The 24,277-nt window shown below is 39.5% G+C and overlaps 1 long non-coding RNA gene across 2 annotated transcripts in view; it reads left to right on the forward strand.

The window, feature by feature from the left end:
• The window catches only part of LOC140807364 (uncharacterized), a 71,917-nt gene that overhangs the window by 32,979 nt on the left and 14,661 nt on the right, over nt 1–24,277 (forward strand). The gene's annotated exons all lie outside the window — the stretch shown is intronic.

The following is a 24,277-nucleotide window of genomic DNA, read 5'->3' on the forward strand; positions in this document are numbered from 1 at the left end:
ATTTTCGGACAAAAATCAAATATTCTAGTAGTTGATTGACCAAATAACCGAAATTCAGAAGTTATATTGTATTAAAACTAAAAATTTAAAAGTTAGTAGACCAATACAAAAAAAAAAACGAATTACTGACAAAAAATTTTATGTTTCCCTTTCAATTAAATTAAAATAGTTTACATCAATATAAAAATATAAGGCTGCAAGGAATTGTTAAATGAAAATAAAATATATGGTCAATATATAGCAAAAGCTAGCTAGTGAGAGAGGAGCATCAACGCATAAAGCGCAGGCCCGGTTTCTTTTTTGGTTCTAAAGCTTGATATCTCGAGTGCTTTTGTGGAATGGAAGATTGTCCTCTCAGCCATATGTGTTTCGTCTCCTCTCCTTCTTCCTACTCTTAGCTCACTTCAATTATATATATTTTTTTAAAGGCGACTTTGGTTATTTTTTTTTATGTTTTTATTCACACACCCAAACCAAGAAGAAATTTACGACACATAGTACTTGATAGTGCAACTCTAGAATCATATATTTGCGTTTTGAGTCTTATAAAATAATCACTCGCAAAATCTTGATCAATTCAGAATGACAAACTTTCCTTTCTTTCCTTAGATATAAATATCGTCTTTCTAAATTTAACTTCAATGATACACAACATTGAAAAAGTGTTGCAAAGTTCCAGGTGGCACTACATTCAGATAATGAATTACGCACAGGAAATTCATCGGATGACCTTTGGACCAATGTCATGGAAGTTGCACGTACATCAATCATTCATCCTATCTTAGTCGGAGCTTTGATTCCATTAAAACTTTAACTAATTTTATAATTAATTTAGCGAATTCAGTCCACTAAAACTCACTATTATGTGCCTCACATGGATCACAATTTTATTTTATTATTTTTATTACAGGATTTTGTGATTCGAGGTGTTTTTTATTCATGGAGACAAGAACCTTGACCTCTCCCACGATTTATGTCACTCTAACCTCAATGACAGTGACAATATCTAACTTTTTTTCACTTGCTAGACTCAAACTAGAGGAATCTTCATTTGAACATGTTTTTCTTCATTGTGCTAAAAAAGATATGACATATTTAAATAAACGTACCTGTTTCTTGCTAGAGAAAACAATGGAAGGGAACGGTGATGTTTTGCTTCCCTCTCGGTGAGTGGAACGGCGGTGGTGTTGGTGGTTCGAAGCGAACGGCGGTGAGTGGAACGGCATGGTGTTAGGTTTAATTTTGAAGGAAAATGTGGATCGATCTAATGAGCTCGTCTCTGAAGGATATGTGATATAATCGATATTAATCAGCGACGGTTTCTAAAAAGGCCGTCGCTAATAGCGACGATTTTTGAAAATCTGTCGCTCATAGCGACGGTTTTTTTAAAAACACGTCGCGGATTAAATCGGCGACGGTTAAAAACCGTCGCTAAATGTTCAGTATAGTTTAGTTTCCTTTGTTAATCTGTGCGGTTCATCTTATTAATTCAGCATGAACTTATTTTTCTTATTTTTTACTTAACCAACATTGATATACCGAAGTAAAATATAATAAAATAATATAATGAAGCCCGTGTTTTTAAACATCCGAAGTAAAATATATTATTTTACTTCGCTTGTGTTATTACTGAAGTTATTGGTAATGTATTACTTCGTAATTTATTATTGCCGAAGTAAAGTGTGCCGAAGTAAAATCCGATTTTTCTACTAGTGATTCTCCTAAAATGTGTCAGTGCAGAATTTCAATACACACGACACATTTCAAGGTGATTTTGCCCCTATTTTCAAATGGATTTGGACAAAACTCAAAACATAAAAGTTTTAGTGCTATATATTAGCTTTCTAATAAAATTAGTTTCATCTCATTTGAAATAATACCCAGACAATTATGCTAGAAATCGTAATATGCGTCACTTCTTTATTGCGGTTCAGCATACTTTTCAAGTACAAATCAATTACTAATACAATATTTCATTATCACAACATATTTTCTCACTTTCATTGTAAGTTATATACTTCATACACTTAATAATATGACAATTTCATGAATTATCGAGAATCAAAATACGATTGATAATACGATACAAGGTCCTTATAATTTTCTTTTGTAATTTGTCATCTCTCTCAACAAATGCATATAATTTATTGGATTATTCAATTATTACATTTTTTTGGGCCATCAATGATCTACAATTTTTTAATTACAATGGTGTTGACTATTATTTTCTTTTATGTAAATTGGCAATCATTGATACCAGATATTTCTACTTTCCTAGTCACCTTTAATTTATCACACACTTATACATGATAGCATATAAAATGCATCTTATTATAACAATTTACCAACATATAAAAGTGTTGATGTACTGATAAAAAAATATTGATTGAATGTTGTCATTTATTTGCAATTTACGATAATAATATTTTTGACAATAAATCATCTTTTTACCGACTCTTATGACATCTATTTTAATATTTCATATTAACTTATAAGCATATTGAGTACAATTAATGTAAGGACCAGGAAATTCGAACTATGTAACCTGACTGCATGTAATCTAGGGTTTTTAGTTAAAATATGTGTTTAATGATTTTTATGCATTTAATTCATGATTATTGCATGAATAGGTGTTTATTCAATTTTTTTGTTAAGATTTCATGCATTAGGGCTTTAAGTTGCATTTCGCGTTGGAACGAAGAACGAAGAACGAAGACCGAGGATAATTAATAAAAATATTTTTATTAAATAATTATTTTTAATTATTTAATACATGGTGTATTTAGGTGACATTTTCGAAAATGGGCCTTGGTTGGGTATTTTTACCCACCGGGTCATATTTCTAACTGGTACGCAAAATTTAGCGAGTCGGGGGATTTTTTGAGGGTTCGGACAATATTTTCAAAATGTACCAAAACGAAATATTTTTCAGGAGTTTTATTGGGCTCGATAGGTTTATTTTATTGCTTGACGGGCCCAAAACCCTTTTAATCCCTTTAATTTTTATTTAAGTGCCCATTAGTGCTTAAGTATGCCATTTAAACACTCCACGCTCTAACCCTAACCCTACCCTACCTCTCGGCCGCCCTCCCCATAGCAGCAACACCAGTTTTCGAAACTTATTCAACAACCATCTCGGTTTTCCCTCAAGCTTTCAAGAAAAATTCTTCCCCGCCTCTCCGGTGCATGTTTCGATTGGTTAAACGCTAAGGCACACCATGTATATCTTTTTCTCATAATTTACACCATTTATATGCTTATGTATATGTAGTTGCATGGAGAATTCTTTGATTTATCTTGTGGTATCATTTTTGCAAGGTTTGACATGATATATACATACCTTTTTGTACAAACTCATGTTTTTTGTTGTCCTTGTGTAAAGGGGCTGCCTGCTTGGGTCGCTAGAGAGCTGATAATGTCGTGAATGATGAGGATTAAGTGCTGGAGTCATTTCTTGGTCGGTTTAGATGAGGGCCGATAATTATTGTAGGGAAACCTAGCGGCTATATGACTAGATCGAAGGTTTGTGGTGTGCTGGCTGTGCAAGGGCCATTCCTATCCTTGGACCAGACCCTGGTGGGTCTGAGATGTGGCCTAGGAGGGCTCGATCACTGCTGGACAGAGTCATGATGCCGATCGGACGAGAAGTGTAAAGGTTGGTCTCGGTTGGGGCGTGTTTAAGGGCTAGCAAGTTTTTTCGTCTTGCAGCATGCATGGGGCTGTGATCTGGGGTTAGGTCGGTCTAGTTGGGTCCAAAGGTGGGTTAAGAAGGGTTGGTTCAAGGATGTTTCGGGTTGGTAGGGCTAGAGTGGAAAGTTTGAAGGTTTAATGCATCAGGGTTTGTATGTTGTAACATGCTGGAAATTTCCAGCAACTTCCAGGCGTGATTCGTAGGTCCTAAGTGGTCTGGAATTAGTGGTTTAGAGGCTGGTTGTGTAGGTTCAAGTCTCGGTTTAAGTTGGGAAAAATTTGGTTAAGTTTCGAGTCGATTCGGGTTAAAACCAGGACCGTGGTCCAAGTTTTAAAACGAATCTTAAAGGGTTTTAAAACGGGCTCGAGTTTACTTATAAGAATTGCTTATAAATGTGTTTTGAGGTGTTTTGAGGAGTTTGGTTGTCTTCGGGTCGAAATTTAGAGGTCAATTAGGGTTTCCAGGGGCAAAATGGTCATTTTGCACCCGGGTCGAATTTTTAGTCCCGAGAGCGCCCTAAAAATGATTTGATATGTTTTAAATGTTTGTTTTATCACGAATATGACTTTTTATGTAAATATGAAAATACGTTGCATACTTGATTTTAAGAAAAATTTACGTATATGCATGATTTTATTAAGTGAGGAATTCGGTGACGTGTTTTGAAGAATGATAGTTGGTTGTGACTAATACGATGATATGATAATCCGATGACATGTAAGGTCAAGGCTCAGTGGATGGGTAATACTGTCGATGATGTCTCGTCGTCGGGTATCACAGTTATACGTAGATGGATCCATCGCCTAACACGATGATACGAAAGTCATAACTAATGAACGGAATTTGAATTAAAGAAATGAACATGTATATGTTGATATGATGAGATACATTATGAAAATGTGTATGCTTTGATAGGTCATGAATATGCTTACATCATTTTAAGATCATGAAACGTATTTTTATTACGGTACTTTTCACTGTTACGTGCTATGTATATATATTTGTTAAGACATTACATGTGTGTTGAATCTTTAGACTCACTGGGTGTGAATGATGCAAGTGAGCATATTGATCAGGAGATTGGAGGTGCGGAAGACTGAGTAGGCGGAGTTGGATGTGTGCACGCGAACCCGAGGACCGTATTTTTTGCACATCATGTTTTGAGTTAGGAGTGGACATGATATTTTATACGCATTCGTTTTACCTGTTGACGTTTGTTAGGATTTTTACACGTTTCATACTTGCATTATTTTAAAACATAAGTCTAGGTTAGATGATTTGTCATTTTTCTAACTGCAGTATTTTTACCTGTTAGTTGATTACTATTATTTAAAAATGTGTATTTTGCAGTGGAAATATGTGTATTTTTATAATCGCACGCAACAGTGAAAATACTTTTATTTAAAATAGATTTTCATGAACTTGCATAAACATAAACATTTTTCATTTTATTGAATTCAGATCGTTAATTGTGACTTTCGTTTCTTCATAGGGTCGATGGATCCATCTTTATATAACCACAGTACTGGGCATCGAGGACATCAGCGACACTTTCACCCGTCGACTGGGCCTTGGCCTATCATCATCATATGGAAATACGATCGTGGGGCTCTCTTTGGGCCTTCTCCCATAGACGGACTCCCTCTAGGGCCTTCTCCCTCATGATATCCCCATTCATATCATCTAACATCATAATAGTCACAATTACTTCACCTCCTCCAACGTTTTGTATATTCATCACTTATAAAAACCATGCATTAAATTATCATTTTCCTTTTAAAACCAAGTATGCAACATATCTTTTAGTTTCAAATTTTTATCATAAAATTCTTTAAACATTCAAAATAATCATTTTATCATATATTACAGCATTCAGCGCACTGCCATGACATTTACTATTTTTCAGGTGTAAAATGACTGTTTTACCCATAGACTTAAAATTTCTCGATTTTGACTTTTTCTTACTTTCGTTGACACTAGACCATCCCAAATACTTATTAAGCTTAAATAAATTTTTTGATATTTTTATTTAGCTCAAATTCATGGCTTTTCATTTATTTCGTAATTATTAATTCGTATGTGTTTTAGTCCCGAATTAATTTCAAACTTTAATATAAAATTCTCAAATTTTAAACCTAGAATTTTTATATTAATTTACACTCGTGAACCATGATTCGACACCCCGTGAACCATGTTCGAACCCTTAGCCCGTAAAACCCATATTTTCGAACCCTTGACACAAACCCTCGAGCCACCTCATGTTTTCTTCGAACTGTGCCCGAGCCAGCCCCTCCAGGAGCCCTCCTCGACTCTCTGGACCAACCCTAACTCGCTGCAGCCCTCTGAACGAAGGACCCGAGCCGCGCGACCTAGTAGAACAAACTAGGATTCTACGTAAATCTAGCTAGAACCCTTCCCTCGAGCCACAACCGAACCCAGCCCCTCGTGAACCCACACCCCCTCAGGACCCTAATAGACGTAGCCTGGCCCCTGGCCCTAGCCGCGATCCCTCCTTAAGCTTCTGTTCTCTCGGGTAAGCTTGGGAAGAGTCCCATCGTGCATGGGCTCTTCCTTGGCCGTCGAGCTAGGACTCCTCCACACACCCAACCACATCCCAACCCAGCCTTGGTCAAGCCTTGGCTGAGCCATGCATGTCACGGCCCGAAACTCGGGATGGACACCGGCGTCGTTTAACAATCACACAATTGAAAACAACAAGCATTTGTAGTACAATTTAAACCGAAACCAATTTATAATTCATAATTTCCACGAAACAAACATCGTCTTTACAATAACGAAATCCAACGAAATAGTAAATAATGCAGAAGCGTCTTACAATCATTTAAATCAGAAAATTCGAAATAAAACCTATTACTAATCTCGTGATTCACCAGCCCCAAAACTGTTCGGACTCTTCGTCCTCAACCTGTTCTTCGGACTTATCTGGGAGATGAGAGTAAGGAGGTGAGTATTTTGGGAATACTCAGTAAATGGGGGGCACTTTGAACACAACATAACAATTTTATAACATTTTCGAAACATATCATAAATGTACAACATGCTTTTCATAATCGTAACATAAATTCCATAACGTAATAACACTGCGATTTTTCACCTTTAACGGTTTACTGACGTCAGTCCCTAAGTTTTAATCCTCTAAGTGTAGGGAATGCTAGGCTTTGGTGTGGTATTTATATAGTGTAGGGAATGCTAGGCTTTGGTGTGGTATTTATAGGTGGAGGGAAGGGTGCTAATTTTAGTATTCAAATCATACTAAAAGTCATGCCAAATCTCACAAATTGACTCTCATATTCCTTGCTAAAATTCGAAAATTCAGCTACCAAGTTAGGAGATTTATACTCTAATCCAATGCTCTTGATAAATTCAGAATTTAGGTTGCTAGATCCAACGGTTGTGGTGCAAAGTTGAGGATTTCCTTCCTATTTTCTTGTGGCTTATTATTGCATGAATTCTATCTTTAAACACCACAATATTGATGCACAACATTTAGTGGATTTCCAAATTTGCTTAAGTCTATGCATTGATTCCTCTAGCCTTGCATGGTATCCACCAAATCTTGGAATATAATCCCCTAAATTTGAAAATTGTATGCAAGGTGTAGATATCATTGACTTGCTATAGAATATTCAATCTATAAAACTTCTCAATACAAAGATTTACAATATAATTTTCCATCTAATCCCAAGAAGCCAATATCCTACTTTCCTTGAAATTAATTATTTATAATGCTTAAGAATAAAAATCCAGTTTTTAAATCCCTCCCTTCTTATGAGAAGTTTCATCTTCGAAACTTGGGTTGACTTGGTCTCCAAATAGGTAAGGATATTCATTTCGCATCTTCTCTTCAACTTCCCAAGTTGCTTCTCTCTCGGTGTGGTTGGACCACTGTACCTTGAATTAGGGAATGATACGTCGCCTAAGAACTTGTTCCTTGGTGTCTACAATTCTGATGGGGACTTCTTCGTACTTCAGTTCTTCTCCCAAGTTTCCTTCGATTAAGAGTGGTTCTACCTCCAACACATGACTTGGGTCTGGAATGTACCTTCTCAGTTGGGATACGTGGAACACGTTGTGGATTCTCGACGTTTGGTGGCAGTGCCAGCCTGCATGCTAGCGTGCCCACTTTTTCCAAGATTTCGAAGGGTCCAACATATCGAGGGTTTAGTTTCCTGGCTTTACTGAATCTGACAATTCCTCTCATAGGCGAGACTTTTACATAAGTCTTCTCGCCCACATTAAACTCTACAGGCCTTCTTTTAAGATCTGCCCAGCTTTTCTGTCGGTCTTGAGATGCCTTGAGTTTTTCTCGGACAATTCTAACCTTGTCTACTGTCATCTGTACTAACTCGGGTCCCACCATGGCTTTCTCTCCCACTTCGTCCCAATAAAGTGGTGATCGACATTTCCTTCCATAAAGGGCTTCGTATGGAGCCATGCCGATACTTCTGTGATAGTTGTTGTTGTAAGCAAACTCAATTAAGGGTAGATGAGTGCTCCAGTTGCTACTGAATTCCAGGACGCATGCTCTCAGCATATCTTCTAAGGTCTGTATGGTTCTCTCAGTTTGTCCATCGGTTTGCGGATGGTAGGCCTTACTTAGGGTCATTTTTGTTCCCGTGGCCTCTTGAAAGCTCTTCCAAAAGCATGAGACGAACCTTAGATCCCTATCAGATAAGATGCTAACTGGCACTCCATTCAGTTTCACGATGTTGTCCATGTACAGTGAAGCCAACTTGTCGAGATTGTAGTTCATGTGGACGGGTAGGAAGTGTGCAGTCTTCGTGATTCTGTCTACCATCACCCATAACCGTCGTGGCTTTGCCTAGACTTTGGCAATCCTACCACAAAGTCCATGGAAATATGCACCCACTTCCATTCGGGAATTTCCAAAGGTTGCAGTAATCCTCCAGGTCACTAGTGTTCTGCTTTGACCTGCTGGCATACCTGACATCTGGAGACGAATTCAGCTACATCTCTTTTCATGCCGTCCCACCAGAAACTATTCTTGAGGTCTCTGTACATTTTTGTACTGCCTGGATGGACTGAGAATTTTGACTTGTGCGCCTCTGCCATTATCTCTCGGCGCAGGTTATTACTGTCGGGCACACACAGTCTTCCTTTCATCCATAATATTCCCTTGTCATCGATCTAGTGGTCTTGAGATTTTCCTTCTTTGACTTGATCCTTAAGTTTGATCAGTACCGGGTCTTGATCTTGGTTTAACTTGACGGTCTCCCGTAGGCATGGGTTGGGCCGAGAGGGAGGCTAGAGTCACCTTTCCTGGGCCCTTCCTACTTAGCGCATCAGCCACCCTGTTTGCTTTACCCGGATGGTAGCTTATGGTCAAGTCATAATCTTTCAGAAGTTCGATCCATCGCCTTTGCCTCATATTAAGTTATTTTTGGGTGAACAAGTACTTGAGGCTCTGATGGTCTGTGAAGATTTCACATTTAGCACCATAGAGGTAGTGCCTCCAAATCTTTAAGGCGAAGACAACCGCTGCTAGTTCCAGATCATGAGTAGGGTAGTTCTGTTCGTGCGGTTTCAACTGACTTGATGCGTAGGTGATCACCCTTCCTACCTGCATGAGCACGTATCCTAAAAACTTCCTTAGATGTGTCACTGTAGATGGTAAAATCCTTATTCTCTGCAGGCAATATTAACACTGGTGTGGATGCGAGTTTCCCTTTCAATGTCTGGAAACTCTTCTCACAATTTTCATCCAGATGAACTTAGAATTCTTCTGAGTGAGCTTCGTCAGTAGTACGGCTATGGAGGAGAACCCTTCGACAAACTTCCGATAGTAGCCTGCCAATCCAAGAAAGCTTCTGATATCGGTGGCGTTCTTCGGTCTCGGCCATTCTGTGATTGCTTGTACTTTCTTTGGATCCACTGACACTCCTGCTTTCGAAATTACATGTCCCAGGTAGGACACACTCTTTAGCCAGAATTCACACTTGCTGAACTTAGCATAAAGCTTATTCTCTCTCAAAGTTTGCAGAGTAATGTGAAGGTTCTTTTCGTGGCTGGTCTCATCAGGGGAATAGACGAGAATGTCGTCGATGAATACCACTATGCACTGATCCAGGAATGGCTTGAATACTCTGTTCATCATATCCATGAATGCTGCCGGTGCGTTGGTCAGACCAAAAGGCATCACTGTGAATTCATAATGCACATATCTGGTTCGAAAAGCTGTTTTGGGGATATCTTCGGCCCTGACCTTCAACTGGTGGTAACCCGTCCTCAGATCCAGTTTAGAGAAGACGGCGGCTCCTTTGAGCTGATCGAACAGATCGTCTATCCGCGGTAGAGGGTACCGGTTCTTGATGGTGATCTTGTTCAATTCTCTATAGTCGATGCACAATCTCATACTCCCATCTTTATTTTTCACGAAGATTACTGGAGCTCCCCACGGGGACACACTCGGTCGAATATGCCTTTTATCTAGCAATTCTTGGAGTTGTTCCTTCAGCTCCTTGAGTTCGGCTGGTGCCATTCTGTAAGGTGCTTTAGAGATTGGTGCAGCACCGGGAATCTGATTCATCTCGAACTCCACTTCGTGGTCCGGAACCGTCCCTGAGAGTTCTTCTGGAAAAACATCTGGGAACTCTCGCACTATCGGGATGTCTTCCAGATTCAGTTCGACTTCTTCTTTTATTTCACTGACCATAGCCAGATAGATGTCCTCTCCTGATTTCATGGCTTTCCAGGCTTGAGCTGCGGAAAGTAGCAACTTCCGTTCCTTGGATTTACCATGAAACACGACTTCCTTCTGCTCTGCGGTTAGGAGTTTAACTTCCTTTCCCTTAAAATCTACTATCGCATTGTTTCTTGCTAACCAATCCATTCCTGAGATGATGTTGAAATCGACCATGATCAACTGTATTAAATCGACACTAAAAGGATGATTACTGATACTGATTCTATAGTCTCGGTAGATTTCGTGAGTTTCAACGGCCCTACTTGTAGGTGTGGCTATTCGGAAAGGTTCGGTTAGCTTATCGGGCTTACGTCCTAACTTCTTAGCAAATCTCTTATATATAAAAGAATGTTTGGCACCACAGTAAAATAACACATAAGCAGGCACTTGCTGAATAAATATGGTACCTGACACAACATTGCTTGCATCATCTGCCTCCTCCTGCGTCATGGCAAACACACTGGCATTCGGTTTGTTCTCCTGCGGTTTATCCTGGTCCAGTTGTTTTGTTGGTGGCGGCTGGACAATCTGCCATACAGTGTCCTGGTTTCCCGCATCCAAAGCAGACGCCGCTGGCTCTACAACATTCTCCCAGATGTCGTAAGTGGCAAGTTGGGCAAGGCTTAATGGCTTGGTAGTTTGTGGCGGGTGAAGGCCCCTTAGATGGTCCACCAGACTGGTTAGGCCTCTTGAAAGTTTTACTGCTATACGAGGACTGACTATTCATAGGCCTTTTGTTCCTAATCTCTTTCTCTCTGCGCTGGATATCAGTTTCAGCTCGGATAGCTGCGCTCATCAAGTCTGAAAAGTTCACAGGTTGGTAGACTGCCAAAGCCGACTGTATTCTGTTGTTCAAATCCTTTTCGAAGCGGTGCAATTTCAGAGCTTCATCTGCCATGATTGTCGGTGGATAGGATCCAAGAGAATTGAACTGGGATGTGTATTTTAGCACTGACATATCCGGAGTTTGAGTTAGATTTTCAAACTCACTCAAATTTTGCAACCTGACCTCGGCTGGAAAGTACTGCTTGAGGAATGCATCTCGAAAGCGCTTCTATGTGATTTGACTGGCGGTTAAAATGGCTGGGGAGACTGCTTCCCACCACTTACTTGCTTTGCCTTCAAGGAATGGTACTATCACATCCACTTTAAGAGCATCGGGTATTTCTAGCAGTCGCATCTGAGTTTCCATGCTTTTCAACTAGTTTTGGCCTAACTCAGGATCTGCGTCCCCTTGGAACGTCAGGCACCGGTTCTTGCGCAGTGATTCATAATGGAACTTAACTTCATGCTGCGGTGGAGGTGGTGGTGGTTGATTGGCATTCGGGTTCATTAACCCTTGCATTGTTGTTGTCACGATCGTGGCTATGGCCATCAAGTCTGCTTGATTAAGACTGAACTGAGGTGGAGGTACGTTGCCTTCTTCGTTGGCATTGTTGTTGTTGTTAGCATAACAGGGGTTGCGGTTTTGCCTTGGTGGTCTACCGGCCATTTCCTACAAGTTAAATGCTTCTAAGAATTTGACGTGCATAACGACAAGATTGGATAAATGAGTTATGCTGGAACAACTGAAGTTAGTAAGTAAAAATAACTTGAACATAGATGAACGACTGAGGTTAATAAATAATCATAATTTTATTAATTTTTGAATGTAAATGAACAACTGAATGCAATAAATAGTACTGAAAGAAACAAATCGTACTGACTAAAATAAAATAGCAACATGGAAGGATAAACTCCTAATAATAAGGAAAGGTAACTAAGAAACTCTAATAATCTATCTCTCAATCTCCTATGGCAGCTATAGGCTCATCGATCTCTATCGGCTCCTCTTCTTCTGGCTCTTCCTCCGGCTCTTCCTCTTGCAGTATCTCCACCATGTGGGTGAGCTGGGCGTTTTCTTCTGTGAGCTGTGTCACCTGAGCCTTAAGTCCCTGACTCTCTGCCACTCCCACTTCCATCTCATCGTTCCAATGTTGCTGATACTACAGATGATACTGTTTCTTCTGCTTGAGTTGGTCCTTTAGAGCTTCCAGCTGTTGGGTCAGACGTTGGTTTACATATGTAAGGCTGTTCATGGCCTCACACGAATTTTCCAGCCTCTTCTTACCTTTGGCATTCTGCTGTTTCTCGTCCTCCAGCTCCTTGCGACAACGCTTTGTATCCTCTTGCAACTTCCCATGCTGATATTTGCACTGCTCTATGATATCTTTTAGGTCCATGTTATCACCCCTAACTAGCTCGCCCTAGTAGATCGACTGGTTAAGGCGGACCTGAATCTCCTCTTTCTCAGCGGCTAAGGTTTCGACCTCACTCCTCCTCTCACTCAATCTGGCTCTAAGTCGCCTAATCTGACGGGACTGATAGTGAAGGGCAAGCTCCTTCAGACGAATGGCAGCTTGGGCACGGGTGTGGGGTCGTATAGGGGTAGATGGAGCCATTTCCTGAAATCAAAAAAATGGAAATGCTCAGAATCCGAAATAGACAGTATATAACAAGTGAGAATATGCATTATATATTATATTTTTGAAATTTAAATAAATATTTTTTTTCCAAAAATGGAAAGTTTGGAATTTGACATACGGGTTCGAAGCATATGTCGAGAGGATTCCAGAACAATCGACGGAATCGAATTCAGAATTTCCTACGAGAAGTTATAGGGTCTACGAATATTTCCTAAAACAGCAAAAATGACGTTTCGGAGACCTAAACGGAGGAATTTCGCGATTTCAACCCCTACCTCACGACTTTAGGGTGGTGAGTCTCGTTCGTTGGGCCGTTTCGGAGAAGATAGCATCGGCCTCGAGTTAAAATTCCACAGACGATTTTTTTTTTCGAAAATCGACTTTTCCACTCGGATTATGAACCTGGCGGCTCTGATATAGGCTCATCGATCTCTATCGGCTCCTTTTCTTCCAGCTCCTCCTCCGGCTCTTCCTCTTGCAGTATCTCCACCATGTGGGTGAGCTGGGCGTTTTCTTCTGTGAGCTGTGTCACCTGAGCCTTAAGTCCCTGACTCTCTGCCTCACCCACTTCCATCTCATCGTTCCAATGTTGCTGATACTGCAGATGATACTGTTTCTTCTGCTTGAGTTGGTCCTTTAGAGCTTCCAGCTGTTGGGTCAGACGTTGGTTTACATATGTAAGGCTGTTCATGGCCTCACACGAATTTTCCAGCCTCCTCTTACCTTTGGCATTCTGCTGTTTCTCGTCCTCCAGCTCCTTGCGACAACGCTCTGTATCCTCTTGCAGCTTCCCATGCTGATATTTGCACTGCTCTATGATATCTTTTAGGTCCATGTTATCACCCCTAACTAGCTCGCCCTAGTAGATCGACTGGTTAAGGCGGACCTGAATCTCCTCTTTCTCAGCGGCTAAGGTTTCGACCTCACTCCTCCTCTCACTCAATCTGGCTCTAAGTCGCCGAATCTGACGGGACTGATAGTGAAGGGCAAGCTCCTTCAGACGAATGGCAGCTTGGGCACGGGTGTGGGGTCGTATAGGGGTAGATGGAGCCATTTCCTGAAATCAAAAAAAATAGAAATGCTCAGAATCCGAAATAGACAGTATATAACAAGTGAGAATATGCATTATATATTATATTTTTGAAATTTAAATAAATATTTTTTTTTCCAAAAATGGAAAGTTTGGAATTTGACATACGGGTTCGAAGCATATGTCGAGAGGATTCCAGAACAATCGACGGAATCGAATTCAGAATTTCCTACGAGAAGTTATAGGGTCTACGAATATTTCCTAAAACAGCAAAAATGACGTTTCGGAGACCTAAACGGAGGAATTTCGCGATTTCAACCCCTACCTCACGACTTTAGGGTGGTGAGTCTCGTTCGTTGGGCCGTTTTGGAGAAGATAGCATCGGTCTCGAGTTAAAATTCCACAGACGATTTTTTTTTTCGAAAATCGACTTTTCCACTCGGATTATGAACCTGGCGGCTCTGATACCACTTAAATGTCACGCCCCGGAACTCGGGATTGAAAACAACAAGCCATTGTAGTACAATTTAAACTGAAACCAGTTTGTAATTCATAATTTCCACGAAATAAACATCGTCTTTACAATAACTAAATCCAACGAAATAGTAAATAATGCGGAAGCGTCTTACAATCCTTTAAATCAGAAAATTCGAAATAAAACCTATTACTAATCTCGTGATTAACTAGCCCCAAAACTGTTCGGACTCTTCATCCTCAACCTGTTCTTCGAACTTATCTGGGAGGGGAGAGTAAGGGGGTGAGTATTTTGGGAATACTTAGTAAATGGGGGCACTTTGAACACAACATAACAATTTTATAACATTTTCGAAACATATCATAAACGTACAGCATGCTGTTCATAATCTTAACGTAAATTCCATAACGTAACAACACTGCGATTTTTCACTTTTAACGATTTACTGACGTCAGTCCCTAAGTTTTAATCCTCTAAGGGAGCGAGGCCATAAAACGGTTCTATCCCACCGTTGAGGGCCATATGTTGGAATTCCACCCATTTTCAGGGAGTCCTCACAGTGCCAAACATAACGTACCAAAATTTCGTAAAAACGTATATACGGGAGACGGATCTCGACCGAATCTCTAAAAACGGAACATGCAAAAACCAAAATTTTCATACACATAAAACCGAAAGTTTACGCATTTAAAACAGCCCACTTACAGTGTTTGGATGCTGAAAAACGTAGGTGCTTAGCTTCGGGAATGGGTCGATCCTTGCTCTACACTCGGCTGCACTTCGGCTTGATTTTTCTAGGACGGGTTTTGAGTAGATATTTGGCTAGGGAATGCTGCTGAATTTCGAGACTTTCAGCAAGGGGAAATTCGAAAATATAGTGTAGGGAATGCTAGGCTTTGGTGTGGTATTATAAGGGTATATAATTTTGGTATTCAAATCATACTAAAAGCCATGCCAAATCTAACAAATTGACTCTCATATTCCTTGCTAAAATTCGAAAATTAAGCTACCAAGTTAGGAGATTTATACTCTAATCCAATGCTCTTGATACATTCAAAATTTAGGTTGCTAGATCCAACGGTTGTGGTGCAAAGTTGAGGATTTCCTTCCTATTTTCTTGTGGCTTATTCTTGCAAGAATTCTATCTTGAAACACCACAATATTGATGCACAACATTTAGTGGATTTCCAAATCTGCTTAAGTCTATGCATTGATTCCTCTAGCCTTGCATGGTCTCCATCAAATCTTGCAATATAATCCCCTAAATTTCGAAAATTGTATGCAAGGTGTAGATATCATTGACTTGCTATAGAATATTCAATCTATAAAACTTCCCAATACAGAGATTTACAATATACTTTTCCATCTAATCCCAAGAAGCCAATATCCTACCTTTCCTTGAAATTAATGATTTGTAATGCTTAAGAATAAAAATCCGGTTTTTACAATGCATGGTTAACCCTTATGACCGAACACTTGACATCAAAACAAGCAATTACTTGTTCAGCTTGTTGTGGTTTCGTGTGCATGCATGTGGTTCATGTGGGCCTTCGAATTTTCGGGACATTACAAACTCCACCCCTTAAATTGAATTTCGTCCTCGAAATTCACATATCCTCGATAATCAAATTTTAGACTCTTAATTCTAGTATCCCAATAATCCACGCTTCCGCCGCGCTACTCTGATAAAACAAGTTTTAGGATGTCCTTATGTCCTTTCGATCCCAATTAAATTTACCTTATAAATCCTCATTTCCGAATCAAAATTTAAAACGACCCATGATAACTTAGTTCTATGTTACTATAACCTCGAATTTCAACTTTCTTACAATTCACAGTATTATAAATGGAGGTCCAAACTTATCGTATCTTACTTTCCTTATACTATATCCAAGATGTTCATGAACTTATTATATTTCAAGGTTCTAAATATCTCTTCAAGCCTAAATCATCGAGAATTATTATCTTTTAAACCATTCAATTCTCATTTATTGCTAAACTAGTCCCCAAATTTCTTAGCAATTGCAATATTAATTCATAATTTCCTCAAAAATTATCCAATTGGTCTTAAATTTCGACAATTCTGCAATTAACTCATAAGTTCTTAGCATTCTTAATTTCTTTCTATAGGTTTCTCATAGCATAAATTTTAATAATTTTAAGCTTATTAACCCAAAATCAATTTTCATAACCAATCTTACCTTTCCATAAAAACCTAAAATCCCAAATTATACATTTTCATACTTCTAAAGATCATCGCATTCTTCAAATCATTATTTCTTATGTGTAATTCTCAAAAATTAACTCAACTAGTACCCACCAAATCATCGTATTTTCTTAGAAAATTTACATATCCCAAAAAACATTCATAATCTTCACGATTAACTTATGACTCAAAAAGTAAAACATCAATATTAAAACCCAAAAATCAATATAGTCCAATCATTTTCAACCTTTCCTAAGGCCCATAAACCATATTCTTAAGCATATTCAATTCCACCACAAATTAGCATACATGGAAATCATATAATTTCTTGTTTTATATCGTAATATTCGTAAAAATTCTAAAGCATCTAATCTTTTACCTATACAAATCATGCAATGATGCAGATTTAATCATAAAAATCATTTATCATGCGAGCTTAAACATAAATGCCTTTTAGCTTCAAAAATTGTTTAAACATGTAGCTTATACGTATAAACCATGTAAACATACAGGTGAAAACATTAAAAAAATTTAAACTTACAAACTTGAGGCTTGACGACTAAGCTTTCCGGAACTGGCGGTGGCACAACCCTTTGCAGGAACATTGCTCTGATACCAATTGAAACATTCACTATTCGTTTTCTTTAAAATATATTAGAAAATTTTATTTTTATTTTTATTTTTTTCCTACCCTCCGAGTCTCGGCCAAACACATGCATACATGTATAAAATATTTTGACACCATTTTAAAATAAAACATACCAACTAGATTTGCAAATTCCAAAATAAAATAATTTGAAACCTAAATTCGACACTTATTTTCCAACCCTAAACTGAGCAATATTTCAAAATCATCCTAACTCTGACATCCTCACCAAAAACCACTCAAAATCATATAAAAGTCATGAAAATCTTTAACGTAAACATAAAATAAATCATAATCATAATGCAGAATATCTAGCGCTGGTCCTCGGGTTGTGTGCACCTTCAGTCCAGTAAGATCAACCATCAAAACCTCCATCATCGTTAACATCATGCTTTCCCGCATCCATCACACCTAGAGAGTCTAATGACTCAGCAAACCATAATCTTGATACCAAGTAATATATATACAATCTCATGCAACAGTAAAAATATTTTTACTTAAAATAGCTTTTCATGAACATGCATAAACATAAACATTTTTCTTCTCATTATTTCATAGCATATATCATTTCATCATAAACATTTTTCCTTATCATCATAAACATATACATTTTCCCTTTTATTGAATTCAGATCGTTAATTGTGACTTCTTTTCATCATAGGGTCGATGGATCCATCTATATATAACACAATACTGGGCGGTGGAGACATCAGCAACACTCTCACCCGTCAACTGAGCCTTTGCCTATCATCATCATATGAAAATATGATCGTCGGCCTCCCTCTGGGGCCTTCTCCCATCAATAGACTCCCTTTGTGGCCTTCTCCCGCACGATATCCCCATTCATATCATCATAACATCATAATAGTCACAATTAATTCACATCCTCCAACGTTTCGAATTTTCATCACTTATAAAAATCATGCATTAAATTATCATTTTCTGTTTAAAACCAAGAATGCAATATATCTTTTAGTTTCAACTTTTTATCATTAAATTCTTTAAACATTTAAAATAATCTTTTTTATCATATATTACAGCATTCAGGGAACTGTCATGACATTTACTATTTTTCAGGTATAAAATGACCGTTTTACCGCAAGACGTAAAATTTCTCGATTTTGACTTTTTCTTACTTTCGTTGACACTAGACCATCCCAAATAATTATTAAGCTTAAATAAATTTTCTGATATTTTTATTTAGCTTAAATTCATAACATTTCATTTATTTCATAATTATTAATTCGTAGTGCGTTTTATTCTCAAATTAATTTCAAAATTTAATATAAAATTCCCAAATTTTAGACCTAGACTTTTTATATTTAATTTACCCTCGTGAACCATGATTCGACCTCCCGTGAACAATGTTCAAACCCTTAGCCCTTAAAACCCATATTTTCGAACCCTTGACACAAAACCTCGAGCCACCTCATGTTTTCTTCGAACCGAGCCCAAGCCACCCCGAGCCAGCCCTTGCCTATCCCCTCTAGCTAGGAACCCTCTTGGACCCCCTGGACCAACCCTAACTCTTTGCAGCCCTCTGAACGAAGGACCCGAGCCGCGCGACCTAAATCATCAACGTATGAAAATGTTCATCTCCTCTTAAATCTCATAAAACATAATGCAGAAAACATGCGGTCCTCGGGTCGTGTCACCGCACCAGGTCTGTCTACTTAGAGTTCGGCACCTCTAGTCCCCTCATCCTCAGGCTCACCTGCATCACACATATCTAGTGAGTTTAAAGACTCAACATACATGTACCAGGAATAACAAGTACATATACAAGGAACACAACAGCGAAAAATATCATATTCAACATAACTTTCATGAACTTAAAAACATAACATAAATGTGTCGTGTAATATCATATCGTGTCAAAGCATATCATCTCATGTCATCATATACGTATACATTTTCATTTAATTGAATTCAGTTCATTAGTTGTGACTTTCATATCAGCTCTATCGATGGATCCATCTACGTAAAACCACGGTACCGAGCGGCGGGGACATCAGCGACATCATTACCTGTCTACTGAGCTTTGGCCTCAGCTCATCATATATCATGTCATCGTATACATATACATCGTCAGTCACAACCAATTCTCATCCTTCAAAAATAACATCATATTCACCACTTAATAAAACATGCATATACTGATATACGTAACTTTTCTTTAAAACCAAGCATGCATCGTATTTACCATAATTTCATAAAAACCATAACGTGATGCATGCATATTTAAAATATCATAAATTTGTGCACAGGGCGCTGCCATGACCAAAATCTAACCCCGGTGCAAGATGATCATTTTGCCCCTGGAAACCCAAAATTTACTGTTTTACCCCTGGACCTCTAAAATTGACCGGAGCTTACCAAACTCCTTAAAATGTCCCAAAACATTTTTAGAAACATTCCTAGACGTAAACTCGAGCCCAATTCAGAACTTTACCGATTCGTTTTAAAACTTGGACCGGGGTCCCGGTTTTAACCCGAATCGACTCGAAACTTATCTGAAATTTTCACAACTCTTTGTCACACCTTAAAAACACTGCAAGACTCCTAATACCATAATAACAGGCCCGAAAACCTCTTGCTGCTATTCCAAAAAAAATCAAAACTCTCGGCCCTTCCTAACATGTCACCTCGTACACTCCCTCTCACAAAGAAACTCACGCCACTAGCCTAAACCGACGTACCAGCCATGAACCAGCCTACCATGGTGTAGTGCCCAAATTTAATACACGTATAACCCATGCATTCATTTAATTATTAAATCATTTAAATTAATTTTAAATGAGTTTTAGCGATGCATGATTTATTTAAATGCGTTATTTTAAATTATTTATGTTTATGTGATGCACGCTAAAATGTCTTTCGAGTTTCATGTTTCAGGCGATTATTCGAGGCGGGATCGAGGAAAAGACCGTGACGGTTTTGGCAAATTAAAATGTGGTATTTTATTTTAAGTTGAAATGGGGCGTTTTAAATAACTTATTAAGTTGTTAGTATTTTTAAAGCTTTAATAATGTATTGAGTGAATTAAAGTTTAAAACCTTTAAAAGTAGTGTGTAGATATTTTAATTGTAGAGTTTGATTTAATTAATGTGTGTTAACTCTTATTAGTATTTTAAATAGTTTATTTAGCTAGAGTTTCTCCTAACTAAAACACACACACACGTTTCCTACACTCACACACACTAAACAAGTTTTTACACACACTAAAACACACAACACACACTCAAGTTTTAAAAATCAGATTTTTAATTACCTTGAGAGAGCAAAAGCTAGGGTTTCTCACTAGCATAGCAGCCCCCCCCTTCCCCGTATTTCCCAGCAAGATTTCGCTCAGTTTATCGCAAGAAAACGGTGCCACGTTCGTCCCGGATCAACCTCGCATCCTTCGCCGCTTCGATATCGCCGGTTCGGTAACGTTTATCATTAAAAAGGCACGTATATTCTGTTCTTTCTGCATCGATCTTGTCATAGTATGCGTTGTGTATTTTTATGCGTGAAAATTTATGTATGACGTTCGTCGTTTGAGCGGAAATTGATTTGAATGCATTTGAAATACTTTTTAGATCTGAAATCTCGTAACTTGCTGTTCTTCTCGAAACTGCGATTTTTCCGTCGCGAATTTTAGAAAACTTTCAACTACAAAATTGTAGAACTTTTTGATACCTTCGTTTTGATATAAAATTCGAGATTTTTGGATGAAAATTGAGTGTGTTATGGCGTTTTTCGTGGGACTGCTCAAACTGCGACTTTTACGATAATTGTGTTCTCGAAGTTTATTTGTTACAGGCTTCGTTGGAGATTGACGGACGATCGTCGTTGCACCTAGGTATGATTATTATGTTGTTGGGTCGATATGTGGTACATCGTTTAGTGTCGATAGGCACTCGAATGCATTAGAAGTCGTAGGAAAGAAATTAGGGTCGATTGTCACGTTTTTGAAATTGTATGCGTCGTAAGATGAACGTCGTTGCTTGAGATGTTGTACGAAATTGGTTTTATGTTATGGTATGCTAGGATGGGTCTCGGGGTGTCGGTTCATAGTTCGTGCAACCGCGTCTAGAAAGTTAAGCAACGCATGTACAAGAATTTTCGTAAGTTCGCGATCACAGTGGCCACACGGACCTTCCCACGGACCCGGTCACGGGGTCCGTGCCTTTGTTCCTCTTCAGTGTCTTTTTACAGTATCTACACAGACCCCTACACGGATGAGGGCACGGGGTCCGTGCCTTTGGGTTTCACCTAGTGTATTTTTCCATTGCCTACACGGATGTTTACCCGGACCCTGACACGGGGTCCGTGCCCCTCCTCCCTTTCAATGTCTTTTTCCAGAGTCTACACGGACCCCTACACGGACCTCAGCACGGGGTCCGTGTCTCCCCTTTTCTGCACGCACATTTTACAGTACCTACATGGACCCGGAGCCGGACCTGGGCACGGGGTCCATGTCCTTCACATTTTGGGAAAAATGTTATAACACACTTGAGGTTTGATGTCATGGTTTAGTGCAAGGATTTTCAAGGTCGTGTCATGGGAAATGTTAGAACGTCCTAAGTATTGATTTGGACTTGAGAGTAAGTATGATTCCTACGTTTAAGTTATGCAAATTCATGTTAGTTGGTGCAGCAACGGCCCCGATCGAAGTCCAACGAATCCCTCAACGCCAAGTAAGTATGTTGACGTGCAAAGGAAATATGTCAAGTTTTCGAGGTATGCTAAATGTCTTGTGACCAAATTATGTTAGGATTGGAAAGCGTTAAATTATGAACGGGGACCAATCCGCCTGTTAAATTATGAACGGGTTAGATCACGGTTGGAAAGCGTTAAATTATGAACGGGGACCAACCAGCCCGTTAAATTATGAACGGGGATCTTATGTATGTGGCAGTGGATACGTCCCTGTCAGCCCAGTACTGTGATGTGTCTGATCAGGCGTTTATTATGTTATGGGTCACTTGCTTTGAAACATGCCTCTACGCAAAATGATGAAGTTACGTATGTTCAAGTATGCAATATGTTTATGAAAGTTTATGTTGATGGCACGTCTAACTGCGTACGTACCTATGTTTAAGTTTATTATGCAAGCTCAAGTTTCAAGTTATGTATGTCCTATTTTAAAGTTGCATGCGATCTTATTATGTAGTACTCGTTATTCCAGTTTATACGTGTTGAGTCTTTAGACTCACTAGACTTGATCGATGCAGGTGACTATGCTGAGGAGGCAGGAGGTGATGACCAAGGGGCAGGCTTGGGCTGAGTAGCAGGCTAGACCCGAGGACCGCAAAGTTTACGTTTTATGCAAAGTTTAAAAATACTCTGAGCTTTTAAGCATCTGGATGCGAAATATTTTGAGACAGTTTCCTTTAACAAAATTTGATTGGTGATGTCGATTTCAAATATTTTTATTGATGAAGGATGTAGTGACGACCGTATTTGATTTCAATTCCGCATTTCATTTAGTTTAAAAGAAAATTTTTAATTTTTCCGCAAATTTTAAGTATGGAAAGTACGGTTCGTTACAGTTGGTATCAGAGAGGTGTTCTTGTAAAGGGTTACGCCTACTGCCAGTCGCAAGAAGCTCTCGAAGTCACACCTCAAGTCTGTAAGTTTTAAAGTTTTGAGTTATGCTATGTACTATGCATTAGGTCATGATTTCAGCATGTTTATGTTTTAAAGTTCAAAATTACGTGCATCTTATGATATTGGTATTATATTCAAGCATGTTGGGTTTACGTGTTGGGTAATTTGTTGGAACAGTATGCCTCCTAGACGTGTGATCGACCGTGAAACAAGGGATGAGAACAGAGAGCATCGAGATGAGGAGAGGGCCAATCCCCCACCACCACCACCGCCACCGCCAGATATGCAAGCACAGATGCTTGCTGGCATGACGCAATTCTTCGCACAATTTGCGAGGAACCAGACTGTTGCAGGCCCCGAGGAGAGGCCTAGACCGAAGGCAGTATATGAGAGGTTCCGGAGGATGAGCCCGAAGGAGTTTTCGGGTACTACTGACCCGATGGTGGCTGAGGGATGGATCAAGTCCATCGAGGTGATATTTGACTTTATGGAGCTAGCAGACGCTGATAGGTTCCGTTGTGCCATCTTCTTATTGACTGGAGACTCCAGGTTATGGTGGGAGAGCGCGTCCGTGGCGGTTAATCTGCAAGTACTGCCATGGAATGGTTTCAAAGAAGCCTTCTACTCCAAGTACTTCACTGAGGAAGTACGAACCAGACTCACCAACGAGTTTATGACGCTGCGACAAGGAGACAATAGCGTGGCAGAGTTTGTGAGAAAGTTTGAGAGGGGGTGTCACTTCATGCCCCTCATTGCGAATGACATACAGGCAAAATTGAGGCATTTCCTGAATGGGTTGCGGCCGATCTTACGCCGTGATGTCCGAGTAGCTGGCCCTACTAGCTACGCAGTCGCCGTGTCCCGAGCTTTGGCGGCGGAACAGGATCAGCGAGATATTGAGGCGGACAGGTAGGGCAAGAGGCCCTATCAGGCACCGCCGCAGCACCAACAGCAGCAGAATCACAGACCCCAGTTTAAGAGGCCGTTTCAGGGGCCGCCAGCTAAGAAGCCTTTTCATGGACCACCAAGGGGCAAGGGTCCAGTACAGCAGCAAGGGGCGCCTCAGAAACCCGTTAACTTTCCGGTGTGCCCTAAATGCAACCGTCAGCACCCGGGGCAATGCTTATATGGATCGGGCAAGTGCTTCAAGTGTGGAGCTAGCGACCACATGCTGAAAGAGTGCCCGCAATGGAAGCAGCCAACCCAGGGCAGGGTATTCGCCATGCACGCACAGGAGGCGGATCCAGACACCACCTTACTGACTGGTAAACTTTCCTACCTAAGCTCAGTATTATTTTTGCTTTGCATGTGGAATTTTCATTTGGGATTATTAGTGTGCTAGTGATAGTTTGTATGACTTGGGATATTGAGTTCTGTTGTGCTTTAAGTTACTGTTTGCTTGTTGGGGATATAAGGTTGTATTGTGCTGACGCATCTCAGGAAAC

Source organism: Primulina eburnea, chromosome 12 (genome assembly GCF_022965805.1).
Source record: "Primulina eburnea isolate SZY01 chromosome 12, ASM2296580v1, whole genome shotgun sequence".
Taxonomy (NCBI): domain Eukaryota; kingdom Viridiplantae; phylum Streptophyta; class Magnoliopsida; order Lamiales; family Gesneriaceae; genus Primulina; species Primulina eburnea.